Genomic DNA, 15944 nt, shown 5'->3' on the forward strand with positions numbered 1-15944 from the left:
GTGCATAATTTTCAGACAACTTCATTCTATTATGTATTTCCAATGCTTAGAGACAAATAAAGGTGGGGTTATAACAATACTGATAATAGAGGCAATAACTATATATGTTATATATATAGATAATAGATATGTAGACAGATATAGAGTGAAGCTACTTTGGTGAGAAGCACCTTACGTCAGAAGAGTCATTGGCATGGAATCCTGCTACAGATGTGTTACTGCCTATACAGCGTTGACTGTTTAAGGTCCTTTCCTTTTTAGGTAAGAACAGTTTCAAATGTTCCATGCATTTAAATATATGACAGGAGAATTTATACCATCAGACATTTCTTAACTATATTCATTTGATTCGTTCTCATGCAATTCTCCCTCAATGAAGAGTGATCTTTGGTTGGTGGCTGGAGGATGGAAGAGGTAGCATCATCAACTAGGAACTATTGACCCCTTGCCTGCTTTCAGAGCTCTGTAGCCTCATTTGAACTATCCCTTTCACAAAATTGGAAGAGGCGGTTGAAACAAGTTCAAAAGTAGAAGCTGAGAGTTTTGTCTTTGACCCCCACACCCACCCCACTAGCAGTGGTATCTTCAACCAAATGCATTTCTTCTTCAAGTCTGGTTCTCCATTTATGAAATAAGGGTACTCAAGCATCTTCCAGTCTCAATGAGTCTCTATGTTGAATAACTGACTGCAATTGAGTTGACTATGACTCATAGCAGCGCTGCAGGACAGAGTAGAACTGCCCGGGAGTTCCTGAGATGATGTCTTTATAGGAAGCGAAGCCTCATCTTTCTCCTTGGAGCAGCTGGTGGTTTTGAACTGCTGTGATCAGTTCAACATGTAACCCACTATGCCACCAATTAAACCCAAACCAAACTCACTGCCTCCAAATAGATAGACCGTTACTTTTATGGGCAAATGAAAACCCCCATCTTTCACCTCGGAGGTGCTGTTGGTTTCAAACTACTGACCTTGCAGCTGATGAATAACTGCAGAGACACCAGTGCTCCTTACATCACCAATAGTAGTGAGCAATTCAAGATTGGGGGTGTGATATCTGGGTAAGTTAAGGTGATTCTGGAAGGTTAGTTAAAAAATTCTATACCTCTAATGGGAGACATTGTCAATGATTAAGGATAATGTACATACATACTATATCAGGGATGAAGAGCAATAGAAGGGATTGCAGATTTATAGCTAATTGGCTACATGAATAATTTAAAGACAGAATAACAGCTAATATTTCTGCTACACTGTCTATAGTATTTAATGCTCATTCCATAATTCTCAAAAGGCACTGTCAGTTATCAGTAGGTTTGCTGTGCACACTGGAAATTAGAGAGGAGGGAGGTATATTGCCTCAGTTCCGACAGGGACCTACGATGACTACGGGGACTCAAAAAGGAGTGTACTTTAGACTAAACTCTGCAGACACGCATTGAAACTATTATGTCAAGTATTTATAGTTTTAAGTATGAATATGTGAATTCATATGATTAGAATTTTTTTCCAATAGCATCATAAGTGCAGTTTGGTTGAGAAGCCTTCTGAAAACTCTAGGAAGAATATTGAAGAACATCTCTTCAGGAAGTTACGCACATCCATGCAAAACACAGACTGAGGAAGATTGACAAGGATGGTTGTGCATCTAATCATCATCAATCTTATTCTGCCTTGGAAAAGATAATACAAACAATCTTTAGTTGACATTCTTGCATGTAACTTCAAGAATTCGGTCTTAATAAACAGCTTTCTTATTTTACTGTTTCCATGACTACACATGACATTTCATATATATTTTTCAAGGAAGGAAAGGTGAAAATTACTCTCAGTGTTAAGTTGAAATTTTCTTCATCTCCTCACCTATCTTATTCACAGGCACTTAGTGCAGCAATTTCACATTTCTTCAAGAATTTCAGGGCCGCTCTCTACGATATGGGATGCAGAGGCTAAATGGATGCAACTTCAATTCTAAATTCAGTGTTTTCATAAAAAAACAAACACCTTTTGAAGTCACCTTATTCAACCAGCACCCTTCATGATAACAAGGCTGATTGTTGCTGTTTGTGTTGGGTGCTCTTGAGTCAAGTGCAGCTCACTCAGCTCCAGGTAACACTGCAACTCCAGGTAACACAGCAGAACGGCCCCACAGGGTTTCCTGGTGGCAGTCCTGAAGGGAGCCCACTGCCCTGACCCTCTCCCAGGAAAACGATATACAATATCGTATACCTTCTCTAACTTTAAAATTTTAATCTGTCAATATTGTCAGACTCATCTCTCATTTGACATTTCAGAACCCCAACAAGTATGACAGAGTCTACAGGCCTCCGCTCCCACACAGCTACTCAGACATGTTTATTATCTGCAAATACCTAGGATGTGTCAGACCTGATTTCTACCTATGAACATTAGATGGATTGTTGTTGGGAAAAGATTATATTCCAGAGAACCACTGAGAATTCTTTGTATATCTTACAGTGCTTGCAACTCTCGTTTTTCATCAAATTGTCTCATTAACAGTGGAAATAACAATGCTTAGAAAGCAATGCATGAATTTAATAGTACCCTGGACACTTTTATAATTATTATTTATTCAAGTATCAAAAAACCCTTTTAATATAAGCAGACATCATTTGTTCTGACGACTCTAAAGACTCCTTCCATGTCATGAAGGTGGAAAAATTCCTAATCTCTCACTTTTAACTCCAGAAGGAAGTTCTTAGAGTAAAAGCTCTATCGACAGAGCCACACAATTATGCGTGGAGAGGCCAAGATTCAGTTTTATATTATACTCTCGAGTTTGTATTCTTTCAGGTTTTAAATTTTCTGTCATTTTACTGTGTGTCTGACTATATTTAGGGGTGTCTGGATGAGGATGGAGGCATGTGAGAAGAGACATTCCCCAATTCTTACTTTCAAAGACAGAACCAGCGATGTTGGCCCTGGCATCCTCTCTAGCTCATTGTCTGCCAGCCGCCCTAATAGCTGCTTCAGCAATGTTATTTCCCCATTGGGAGCTTCCAATGTACATTTACTAAAAACAAAGATTTTCATCTTGCTTCTCAGACTCATAGCAATATTGCAAAGCATGAGAACAAAAGAAACGATTAATAAATTCAAAATAGAAAGAAAAACTGAACTAGTCAATTGAACAGAAATATAATGGATGATTTATTTGTACTTGATTCCTTCCAGTGACCACTTCTGGTGCTTCTCTTGCCAATATGCCCCCTGCCAATACCTTCTCATGAAGTTGCCCTACCTCTAAGTTCCCAAAAAAGAGATGCTACTGAGGCTGACTTAACCCAACTCAAAAATGAGAGGCACTAATTCAATTCACTCTCCATACCCAGCACAACTTTATGCAGAGGCAGGCAAGGGGCGGGGAAGAAAAGGCACTCTTGGGTCACATTACTTTTAGGCGTGATTACTATAATATCACAGGATCCTTTAGTGCTCTGGTTTTTTTATCTGCAATATAAGAGAATAATAATTTCCCCTGTTATTATTTTTTATTTTAAATGTTATTGTTGCTGAGATTATATATGGCAAAACACATGCAAATTCAACCATTTCTTCGTGTCCAATTCATTGACACTGAATGCATTGTTGGAGTTGAGTAACCACATTTCCCTCATTTCCTGAGTTGTTCCTCCAAAATGATGCATACATTTCCTGCCTCCGCAGGCTCCTACCTAACGTTTCCAGTTGTAGTTGTCACTGAGATACATCAGACATTCCTTAAAAGAGCAGAACCCTCAAGGCAAGCAATTTTTACTAATTCAGCTTGGTTTTAAGAAGACTTCAGGGGCCTATTTTGGTTTAAAGATTATGATCTTAGGACAATATGGATACCTACCTTCAGTGGCTCCAGAAACTCGAGTCCATGCGAATTGAAATTCATTACCCTCTTTTAATTTGGCTTCTTCTTTAGCATTTTTTCCAGAGATGAAGAAGTTTATAACTCACAGTAATAGCATCAGTTGGAGTGTCAGCCTCTTACTTTAACATGCAGTGGCTTACAGGAAAAAAATACAACTGTGTTGTTCCCTGTAGGGCTATGGGTCAGTGAGGGATGTCGTGTCTCATAGAAAAAAATACAACAGAGTTTGTGTATGGTTTAATAGGCTTGAATCTTTTATAATGGTCTGTAAGCCTATACCGACCTTTACCCTATAGGGAGCATTGTGTTTATTTCTTTCTTGCTGTTAGGTGCCATCAAATGGGTGCAGAGTACCAGGGACCCCACGCCTAACAGAATGAAACACTGCCTGGTCCTGCGCAGTCCTCACAATTGTCCCTTTGCTTGAACACATTGTTACAGTCACTGTGTCAATCATTTTGTTGAGAACCTTCTTCTTTTTCACTGCTGCTCTATTTCACTAAGTTTTATGTCCTTCTCCAGGGACTGGTTTTTCCTGGAACTACATCCAAATAAGTAAGCCAAAATCTGACCATCCTTGCCTCTAAGCCAGCGGTTCTCAACCTGTGGGTCGAGACCCCTTTTGGGGGTCGAATGGCCCTTGCACAAGGGTCACCTGATTCATAACAGTAGCAAAATGACAGTGATGAGTAAGCAACGAAAATGATTTTGTGTTTGGGGGGTGGGTCACCACACCATGAGGAGCTGTATGAAAGGGTCGCGGCATTCGGAAGGTTGAGGACCCCTGCTTGTAAGCTCTCTGGCTGTACTTCTTTCAAAACAGAGTTGTTTGGTCTTTTGGCAGTCAGTGGTACTTCCATTACTCATCAGCGACATGTCAAACACATCACTCCTTCTTCTGTCTTCTTTCTTCAGTGTCCAACTCGTTTTTCATTGTAAATAAATCGTTTTATTGGGGCTCTAACAGATCTTATAACAATCCATACTTCAATGGTATCAAGCCCCTTTGTACATATGTTGCCTTCAATATTTTCAACATATTTTCTTTCTGTTTGAGCCGTTGGCATCAGCTCCTCCTTGTTCAGTCATTTTATCCAGGTGCCGTTCAGTTGTCTGGTCTTGTGGTGAAGGAGACCTTTGTTCGCTGCCACAACCAGCTACAAATCCCGTCTCTTCCTCCTATTCCTGATTCTCTTCCTTCCTTTGAAGCGTCCTGTACAGAGGTGGATGGTTGGGCTTTGGATCGCCATTTACAAGCATCTAAGAGCCCAAATACTTCAGAAGAAGTGGTAAGCAGAACGGACGCAGCTGACATATGATCAGGCCATTAATCACTATGTCCCGTGCAACCCTGACACTGAGCATCCGAGCCAAGGAAACAAATTGCATGAAGTGTCTGGTTAAACATAAGCAGTCTCAGAAACTACTTTTGCTGTTGTTGTAGTAAATATGTCAGTCATACAACTTCTAATTCAGGTGTACATGATTATTGGTAACAGTGTCTTACTGTACAGCTCTCCCTTTAATCAATGAGATTTTTCCATTACTGTTAACCCATCCCCACTCCCTCCCAACTAAATAACAGCTAATAAACTTGGATTTCTTTATATTTGCCCTTTATGTTTTTAAAGAATTTAGCTTATACAATATTTGTCCTTTTGTGATTGACTTACTGTATAGACTCATGTATAAGCTGAGTTTTTCAGCACATTTTTAATGCAGTTTTTGTGGTACAATTAGGTGCCTCGACTGATGTTTGGGTTGGCTTATACTCAAGTATATACAGTATTTCCCTTAGTATAATATCTCAATGCTCCATTCATATTGTTGCAGGTATCAAGACCTTGTTTATTCTGTTACCCGAATGGTGTTCTCTTATATGCATTACTGCATTTTGTTTATTGAGTCATCTATTGACAGACAGGTATCTAGGTTATTTCCTTCTTTGGTCCATCGTGAAAAGGGCTGCAATGAATACCACTAGATAAGTCTCTGCATTCAACTTTGTGAGAACATAGCTAGGTGTTGATTTTCTAGATCATATACTAGCTTTTTCTTTTGGGGGGATGTCAGTCATTTATCCTTTAATCATTTTATTGGGGGCTCATACAGCTATATAACATTAATTGTCTCAAGTATATTTGAACATATGTTGCCATCACCTCGTGACCCCTTGATAAATTATAAATTATTATTACTTTTATATCTTACACTGTCCAGTCTCTCCCTTCACTCATGTTTTTATTGTTCATCCCCCTGGGGGTATAGATTATGCATCAATCATTGCGATCAGTGCCCCCTTTCTTTTCCTCCTTCCCCCACCTACTTCCTAACCTCCTGGTATCATGAGCTCTTATCTGTCCCAGTATACATGCTCCAGTCTAACCAGAACTGAAAGGCAGGACTGGGATCATGGTAGTGGGGGTGAGGAAGCCTCAAGGAAGTAGAAGGATATTATGTGTTTCATCAGTGCTATATTGTGCCCTGGAGACTCATCCCTTCCATGTGACCCTTCTGTGAGGGGATGTCCTATTGTCTATAGATAGGTTTGGGGGCTCTGCTCTGATCCACCTCATTCTCAACAATATATTTTTGTTTGTTGGTTTGTTTTAGGTCTCCTGGTACCTGTAACCCGATTCCATTGACACCTCATGATCGCACAGGTTGGTGTGCTTCTTCCATGTGGGCTTGTTGCTTCTTTGCTAGATGGGCACTTGTTTAATGTCAATCCTTTAAGACCCCAGACACTATATTTTTTGATAGCTGAGCACCATCAGTTTTTTTCACCACATTTGCTTATGCACCCATGTAAGTCCACACCTTTGTTTATACCTTTATACATAGTTTTCCTTCCTAGATCTTGCCTCTGTTTCCTTTTACCTTCCTCCTGCCTCACCATCTCACTTGCCCTTTTTCTGCTTCTTCCTAATTCCTCTCAGCTAGATTACTATTGCTCCAACACCACCAGGATCTCTATATCCTCCTCATTGCTGCTTTTAATACCTTCCCCTATCTATGGCATTGTTGCTTACTGCTCTTTTCCCCACCTCCTCCTCCCCCCAGGTCCCTCCAGAACCAGTTGCTTTCTCCTTAGCTTGCTTCCTATGCCTATCTCTTAATTTTCTGATCTAACAGCAGGAGCACAGCATGGTGATTCTACTTGGACGCTATCTTTGTAACTGTCACTAGTTATATTTTTAAATTTTTGAGGAACTGCCTCACTGCATTCCATAATAGCTGCACCGTTTTCATTCATAACAACAGCGGATAAGCCCTCCAGTTTCCTACATCCTTATCAACAATTTTTATTTCATGTTTGCTTTTTATATCTTAGCCATTGTAATGGTAACAAGATGGTATGATAGTTAATGGTGTTGAGCATCTTCTCCTGAGCTTGGGCATCATCTGAATTCCTCTTTGGTGAAATCTCTGCTCAAGTCCTACCTATTTTATGATTCTGTTGCTTTTGTTTTTATGGTTAAGTTGTTAAAATTTTAGGTAAACTTTAGTTCATAGGTCCTTAGTGGATATATGGTTTCTGAAGATACTCTCCTAGTGAGTAGCTTGTCTATTTGCGTATTTTAATAAAATATGTAGATAAAAAATAAATTTTACATTTTTACAAGGTCAATTTATCTATTTTGTCTCTGGTTTTTGTGCTTTTATTATTACATTAGTTAATCAATTGCTTAAAGCTAAGCCTAATAGCATAGCCCCTGGGATTTCTTCTAAGAATATTGTCATTTTAATTTTCACATTTAAGTACTTAATCAATTTCGAGTTTTTTTTTATGGTATAAGGCATTAGACCTTTCTTCATTTTTTTAAATATATAAATCTAATTTTCCCAACACCATTTATTAAAGAGAAATTTTCCCCTTCAAGTGGACATCACACCCTTATTTAAAATATAAGTTGATTAGAGTTGTCAGTGTTTACTTATGGATTTTCAGTTTTATTCTGTTAATATGTGTGTTTATTGTTATACCCATCTAGGGTGCTTTTATTTTTAGTGCTGTAGTTGCAATATCTTTAAAAAATCAGGAAGTATGAATAGTCTATCTTTGTTGTTCTCTTTCTTTCACCATTATATTAATATTCAAGGTGTCCTACCATCCCATATATGTCGAGAAGGCTGTTGGGATTTTTATCAGCATTGCATTGAAACTATAGCTCATTTTGGATAGTATTGACATTTTAACACTGTTAAATCTTCCGATCTACGAATATGGAACATCCTTGCATTTAATTGAGTCTTCGTTAATCTATTACTGCAGGCTTTATAATTTTCATTGTTAATTTTTTATGCCTTTTGTTAGAACGACTCCTACATATTGTATATTTTATCATTGCTTCTCTCATTTCCTTTTTAAGTGTTTTCAGTGCTGGTATATAGAAACACAGCTGTTATTTTTTTGTATTTGGGGTTCTGTGAGTATGTGCATATTTTAAGTTGACATAATACCCTGAAAATTTACAAAATTCCTTTATTAGCCCCAAAAGTTTCAGGTTCAAAATTATTTTGAGATTTTGATGAAGCAGTGTGTGTGTGTGTGTGTGTGTGTGTGTGTGTGTGTGTGTTTATTGCTAGGAAGCACTGCTCCCTAAATTTAGTGTTATTTCAGTCTAAAAGAAAAGTGAATTATTATAAAATTGCCAAGGCTTGAAGAAATAAGGAGAAGAACAATAACATCAAAGCATTTATCCTTCCTAGCACATTTATTTGCTAAGAGCTACCACCAGGACTGGTCCTAGACCTCCTGCAAGGTCCAAGTGAATTCACCCATGAACACAGCGGCAGATAAGACTATCCCAAGTAATATTGCTACAAATAATTTTGGCTTTATCTAGTGCTTATCTAAATGTAAGTGCTGAGCAATAGGAATATCCACAAGCCTTAGAATAACTTTTGCTTTGAAAGGACTTCCAAAGTTCCTGTAATGTTACAAAATTTTAGGGTTAAATTTGGAAGTTCAAGATTCCCTTCTTAGCTTCAATAGTGTTTTGAAGATTTTTCTTTTGGTCATAGCAACACTGCAAAAGTTCTGATATATTTGTAATAATTGAATTCTGGTTTTTAATTTGTCTGCTTCTGTGATATCAAATTACTTACATTTTAAAGCTTTCTTTTGTCCTTTTCTCACAGGGAATTTTCTTCCTTCCAGAAATTAAGTGTTTTTACTTTTCTTTTTGTTTATGACTTCCAAGTTTATGTAATTTCAAAGGTATAGAAACATTACAAGAATAGTATAAGGAAATCTTGAACAGGTTGTATGTAGCTTTAGAAATTATTTACATTTATCCCCATCATTTAATCCATTTCATTAGCTGATGATTTATTTTAAAAAGGGTCATATCTCCTACTCTATTTACTTACTTATTTGCTTCCTGATATCAGCATGGATTCGTGAATTCTCATTCTATTTTACGGGTTATAATTGGTTTCTCTTTTTATTTGTTTAGATGCTCAAATTATTTAAGACTTAGCTTATGGAAACTTCTCAAGTTAGCACTTGTGCCTCTTTGGTACTTTCCCAATATCTTCAACAAATCCAATTGTAACACGATGCTCTAGACAGATCTTTTGCTTTCCCTGATCCAGCCCTAGATTCAGCTTTTTACCCAAGCAGAACTAATCATAGGTTTAAAAATACCAAACCCAAACCCATTCCGTTCAAGGCAACATGAATCACAGGCAACCATAGAGGTCAGAGTGGAGCTGCCCCATAGCGCTTTGAGGGCGGTCTCTGTAGGGAAGCTACCACATCTTTTTTGAGCACCAGGTGAGTTCAAACCAACCACCTTCCAGTTAACAGCTAAGTTAACAGACACATGAAGACTCCTCAGTCTATGTTTATTCATTGTTAATAGCGTGTCACTATTTCTAGACAATCTCAGAAATTGATTAAGGAAATACCTATATCAATTACTAACCTTGTGTTCATGCTGATGCGTCCAACATCACAGAGCATTTTCCAGACTTTCTTTGTATTAGTCCGGATTGACTAGAGAAACAAATGACACTCAGACATGTAGACGAGACAGCAAAATACCAACAAGTAATTATATGTTAGGAAAGCATCCCACACAAGTCCAACTGAAGTTCATAAGTCCAAAACTAGTCCATAAATCTCTCTTCAGACTCGCAAAGCCGTTTGCAATGACATGGACTGCAGAAAGATCCCCGACTCTTGGGTGCAGAGTAGCAGGTCCAAGGTCAGTGGAAACATTTCAGGGCTCCAGCAGCTTCAGGGTCATCAAACAAGAAGAGAAAGAGGAGAGAGGGCCCCACTCATGAGAAGGTCTTGCCCCCAAGGGTAGTATCTAGTTGACATAAAATCATCAAACACCACAATCCTCCTCTTGTCAACTTGAGCCCAATATAATTTTTAAACAAATCAATAATAAAACCATGTTTGTACATAACAGGATAAAACTAACACACATGTTTAAACTAACACAAATCAAAATTACCAGCCCCATTGAAACCTTATATTCCTTAAGTTAACAAAACAAAAATGTTCTATACCTAACAATTGCCATTATGTGAACACCCACACCTTAATCCTATCAACATTTTCCCGTATTTATGAAAGATTATAAATCAGCCAACTTCATGCTTTTATCTCCTCCTTTTCTGGGTTTTCAATTTCTGCACTGCCCATTTCTATGAGCCCAGTTCTCTGATGAGACAGGCATGTTCTTTGATACGAAGAAATTACATTCCAGTTGGAACCTTGTAAGTCTGCATCCATGAGCAAAGTTAAACCAAGGAAGGACACCCACAAAGTCAGCAGCAATATGTACCAATTCACAGTCTCAAAAATCTTTTCTTCATTTCGTTGGGTTCTGGTCAACTCTGGATGGGCCACCTTGTTTAGCCTCACCAGGTGGTCATTGGCTGCCCTGCTTCTCAACCACAGGCTCCTTCACAAATTTTCAACAACACCAGGTCAAGGGTGTAGGCTCAGGTCCCTCACAACTCTGTAAATTTCAGATCATCCAGCCAACCCTCATCTCTCCTCCAGTCCTTGTAAACCAGGTCCCTTGGTGGTGGTGGCCCAACTCAACCCATCTCTTTTGCTGCATTTTCCCCACTTTCATTCAACATGTCAATCTAGGTGGTCACCTAGTGAGCATTTCACACTGCCAACAGACTCCATTTAACATTCATTACTAGATAGGAGAATTCCATCACGGCTCCAGATTTTTCCAGATTTTGTCACAAACCACTAGTTCAAAAATTTAAAAACCAGGTAGTCTCTTTTTCTTCAATCTACCAATATGTCTATTGGCAAATCTTTTCAAATTCAAGTGTACTGTGCATTCAAGGCACTGGGTGAGGATTCCCTTTTCTAAGCCTTATTATAGGCAATTCCAATTACACATTTAACAGATTCAATTAACTGACTGAAGGCAGTGGGTTTACAAATTCCATCTATTCATATTTCCTAATGATGATTTCTATCATGCATTATATCAATAACAATAGGTAGAAGAAATCAATATAATCCTAGTGTAGCCAGATCCTAAACACAATTCTTAAAACAAATTCAATCCTTTTTGATCTAAGTTACCCTTTCATATTCAACATGACCTTGGGCCTTTGGCACCATCAAACTGGGGCCAGGCTTGCTATCAGCTATTTTGACCAAGCAGTATGGCTTTGTGCTGCAGAGCAGTTCAAGAGGTGTTTTCACTCCCTGAGCCACAAGTTCACGTCCATCACATTCACTTCTGGTATTTGAGGCAGGAATAACCAACGATAACTTCTAGGAGCCAAAAGTTTCACTCCCCATGCCATTTCCAGATAGCAACCACAGAAACCACTTGGCCATATCTGACCTGGTCCAGCTATCCAAAGAAGAAAAATCAAATTCCATCCAACTGCCATCAGGAAGAGGTCAGGCAAGCCTCCACTCTCCAGCTGCATGACGCTTTTCTAGCACCGCACTCCCCCGATACCATGACATGACAGGCCAGCTTGACTACGTAAACAAATCTAGAGACACTCATCTATGTATGAGAGAGTCAAGTTCATATGGCTGATACTCGTCCACAAGTTCCTCCTCCAACTCGCATAGGCCCACGCCATAACAAAGCCTGTGAGAAAGCCCTGGCTGGTGGATGCAGAGTGGGAACATGGTAGGTCTCCAGCAGCTTTGGGACCAACCAGCAGGAAGATGAAGGGAGAGAGAGGGTCCTTTTCATGAAGAGGTTATGTTCCCAAGGGGGAAGCATCAGGCTGTGACTTGATTGACTGAACCACTTGCCAGGAGTGTCTAGTTGACATAAGTTCATCATTCACCCCTTTTATCTGTAACCTCTAACACTGAGATACTTTATTTTTATTATTGTTAATATGTTTATTTATTTGCTTAAATCTGAAATACACAGAAGGAAGACTGAATGGTGAGAAAATGAGATGTCAGCATTTGCTGGTCACGGTTCCCTAGTAAACTGCTTTGAAGGCTGACAAGAAAATAGAATTTTAATTCTTCCCATAGTCTGTTCCTCTTCTCAAAGGGAGATCAAGTGTCACATAGCATATTGTGACTATCCATTAGATAGTGCATGCTTCAATGTATTTTGGTTGTCACTGATGCTCAATTCCCTTTAGAGCCACAAATAAAGATGGTGCTTATCACATTTCGGGCTAGTGCTGCGTACTTAAATGATCCTTGTTGAGTTTAAGAATAAAAATGAGAAACCCAGTGCTTAGATGTGCTGGTAAGAAATTTCAAGAACATCCTTTGGTTGGTACACAGAAAATAATGCAGTGAAATTCATTGGAAGTTTTTAGGTCCCAGACCATTTCCCAAGAGGAATTGAGTGATATCAGAATCCATCTTCTCCATCCTATTCAAATTCTTTGTAAAGAGCCATCACAGTAAGACACGGCTTTCTTTTCAGCAAGGAGCTAAGCTAAGATTAATGGTCTTAAAACCTTTTTCAGTCACTGGGGTATAGCCCAACATAATGTACTAAAGTCAAAAGGAAAAAATAAGCATTAATTTAAAACATTAAAAATAAAAGGAACATTAGAAAATTATGCTGCGATTCTGGTTTATAACATAAGGCAATTCCAAACCTAGGAGACAAAAAATGAAATCAGCCATATAGATATCAGAGGACAATCGGGATTTGAGGTGAAGTCTGGCATGGGCAAACTGAAAAGTGCAACACACAGGTTTAAAGATGTTTGGTGAATCAAGATATACTACAATCATATGACTTCCCTTGATGTTGTAGACCCTACAGGTCACCCACTTTTACTGCAGTATTAAATAAAATGTATTGCCGTACCTTGCATGGAGAGACACTCAGTAGCTGTGGATCCCTCTGAAGCAGGGCATCTCCCTGGTGCTTACTTTATGTTATGTGAATCATTTATCAGATTTAATACTCTCTCCTAAGCAAACCTATATGTTAAGAAAAATAAAGACAAACGTTGCCAGAAAAAGCATTTTGCTGTGGAGGCTGAGAGCTTTATTCCAAGATGGGATGGCCACCTACAAAGTATGTGTGTGTTTGAATATCTTACATAACCCTTACTCTGCTTCTGGGTCTCATCTGTAAAATGGGATGAGAGGAACTACTCACAGTCTCAGGATTATAAAACATTTATCAGCAATTGGTACATAATAAATGCTTACCAGTAATTATTTTATTTTGGTTGCTACTGCTTTGTATTTTTATAAATATCACATGTTTTCAGTCTCCCAAAGTGTTTGTAAGACAGATAATCATTGTGATTTATAAAGGCAATCTGAGAATCATCGGGAAAAACAACTTTCTCAAGTGACTTCCAAGATGAATTTTGAAAACCACCGGATTTAGAGTCCATGTACATTCGCTGAGACCCTTTGCTTCTTCCCCACTCTAGAAAGCTTATGTAGGTGGCATCCTATTGTGCTGAAATTCTTTTGGTGGGTGAGAATGTTAAGGTTTATTGTGCCAACCTGGCTGATTAACACATGTGGGATGAATTGAAGGACAGAGAGATAAATGGCTCAGTGAGCCTTGCCCTTCTGTTTCTCTGGCTTCTCCCTCACTCTCTGATGGTCCACTGGGGTGCGGCTGCCTTAGCTGGCAAGGCTCACTTCCTGTGAGGCATCCCTGAGGAGAAACCAAATGGACTTATCTGATGCAGCCCTGGGTTCTGGAGAAGCTGCGTGGAGATCCCTGCCAGTGCTGAGATGCTTACACTGTCATTGGATGCAAAGACTTTCTACCCGCTGGCCTGTGATCTTCCTGAATTCAGCATCATTGTGTGTGTTTTGTGAGTTTGATGAGGACTTTGTACCTCAGTGTCGGACATATGGGCGAAGTTGGGCTTATGGGCTTCGACTGGACTTGGTTGGGATGCTTTCTGGAATGTACACTTACCCTATAAATAAAATTTTTACATATATGAGTTCCTGTGGATTTGTTTCTCTAGTTTACCCAGACTAATTCCTGGTTTCCTCTCAGGAATTAGAAAAAGGGATTGGTTTCTTCATTTTGTGAAAGTTCTGGTTAGGAATGCTATGTGTTCAAACATATCTTGTGTTCCTCCTTTTATTCTAGCCATTGCTTGCAGTAACCAGGTCCACTTAGGGTTGTTTGGAGCTGGTGCCTTGATTGATGACATCAGCATTTCTCTCCCACGTTGTGCTGAGTCATTGCAGGAACCTATGGATCCCGGCTGAAAGTTGAGCATACCAGAGAGATCTTTGTGTGTGTCTCATGGACTATGCAAAGGAATTTGACTGTGTGGATCATAACAAACTATGGATGGTCCTGAGAGGAATGGGACGTCCAGAACACTTCATTGTCCTCCTGTGGAGCCAGTACATGGATGAAAAGGCAGTTTTGTGGACAGAATGAGAGCATGCTATATGGTTTAGAATCATCAATGTGTGGTTTGCATTCTCTGACCATACTTCATTAGTCTCCAGGCTGAGCAAAAAATTAGAAAAGCTCAACTATATGATGAAAAAAATTGGTATCAACTTATAATATTCAGATGACACAACCTTGATTGCTGAAAGTGATGAGGAATTGAAACATTTACTAATGAAGATCAAGGATTGCCACCTGCAGCATGTACCGTAACTTAAGGTAAAAAAAAAAATGAAAAATGAGCACAACTGGAGTACTAGGCAACATCATGCACGATAAATGGAGAGAAGATTGAACTTGTCAAGGTTGCCATGTTGCTTGCTCAGATGCATAAAACCCCTTTAAAGTGTTGAAAAGTAAAGGTGTTACTCTGAGGACTAAGGTGTGCCTAACCCAAGCCATGGTATTTTCCATTGCTTTATATGCATGTGAAAGTTGGACATTGAATAAGTAAGACTGAAAAAAAGTTAATGTATTTGACCTATGATGTTGGGGAAGAATGTTGAAGGTCCCATGGACTGCCAAAGAACAACAACAAAAAATCTGCCTTGGAAGAAGTACAATCAGAATGCTCCTTAGAGGCAAGAATGGGGACTTTATCTCAAGTACTTTAGACATGTGTTTTGGAGAGACTACTCCCCAGGGAAGGGCATCATGCTTGGTCAAGTGGAGGGGCAGCAGAAAAGAGGAAGGCCCTCCATGAGATGATTGACCCAGTGGCTGCAAGAACATAAAAACAAACACAAGAACAATATTGAGGGTGGCATTGGATCAGTCAGGGGTTCATTCTGTGTTACACAGCATAGCTCTGAGTCAGAACTGACTGGACTGTCAACAACAATAATTTTTTTTTACAACAACAATTAAACTTCATTACATACAAGTTGGAAGTTTAAGGGTAAGAATGATAAGGAAGCCATTGACCAATAGAATGAGAGAATAAATATGTTCAGTGTTCTATGGCTGACCCATAGGTACTGGCAAAATTGAATTCCATCATCACATTGTGATCAGTTCAAGAATTTATCCTCTTTAACTCTCCTCCCTCTGTCCCAACTCCATGAACCTGAGATAATTTTAAAATACCAGTTACTGAGTTCATATTTAAATAATTCATTTTGTCATGGGATTAACAATGTGATAACTAAATTCATCACAGGGTTGCAGTGTGGTTCCCATG

General features: G+C 39.0%; 1 pseudogene; it reads left to right on the top strand.

The window, feature by feature from the left end:
- Positions 1-916: 916 nt before the first annotated feature.
- LOC142446125 (mitogen-activated protein kinase 6-like) overlaps positions 917-15944 on the top strand; it is a 46859-nt pseudogene continuing 31831 nt past the window's right edge.

Source organism: Tenrec ecaudatus, chromosome 4, assembly GCF_050624435.1.
Source record: "Tenrec ecaudatus isolate mTenEca1 chromosome 4, mTenEca1.hap1, whole genome shotgun sequence".
In the NCBI taxonomy this organism is placed as follows: Eukaryota; Metazoa; Chordata; class Mammalia; order Afrosoricida; family Tenrecidae; genus Tenrec; species Tenrec ecaudatus.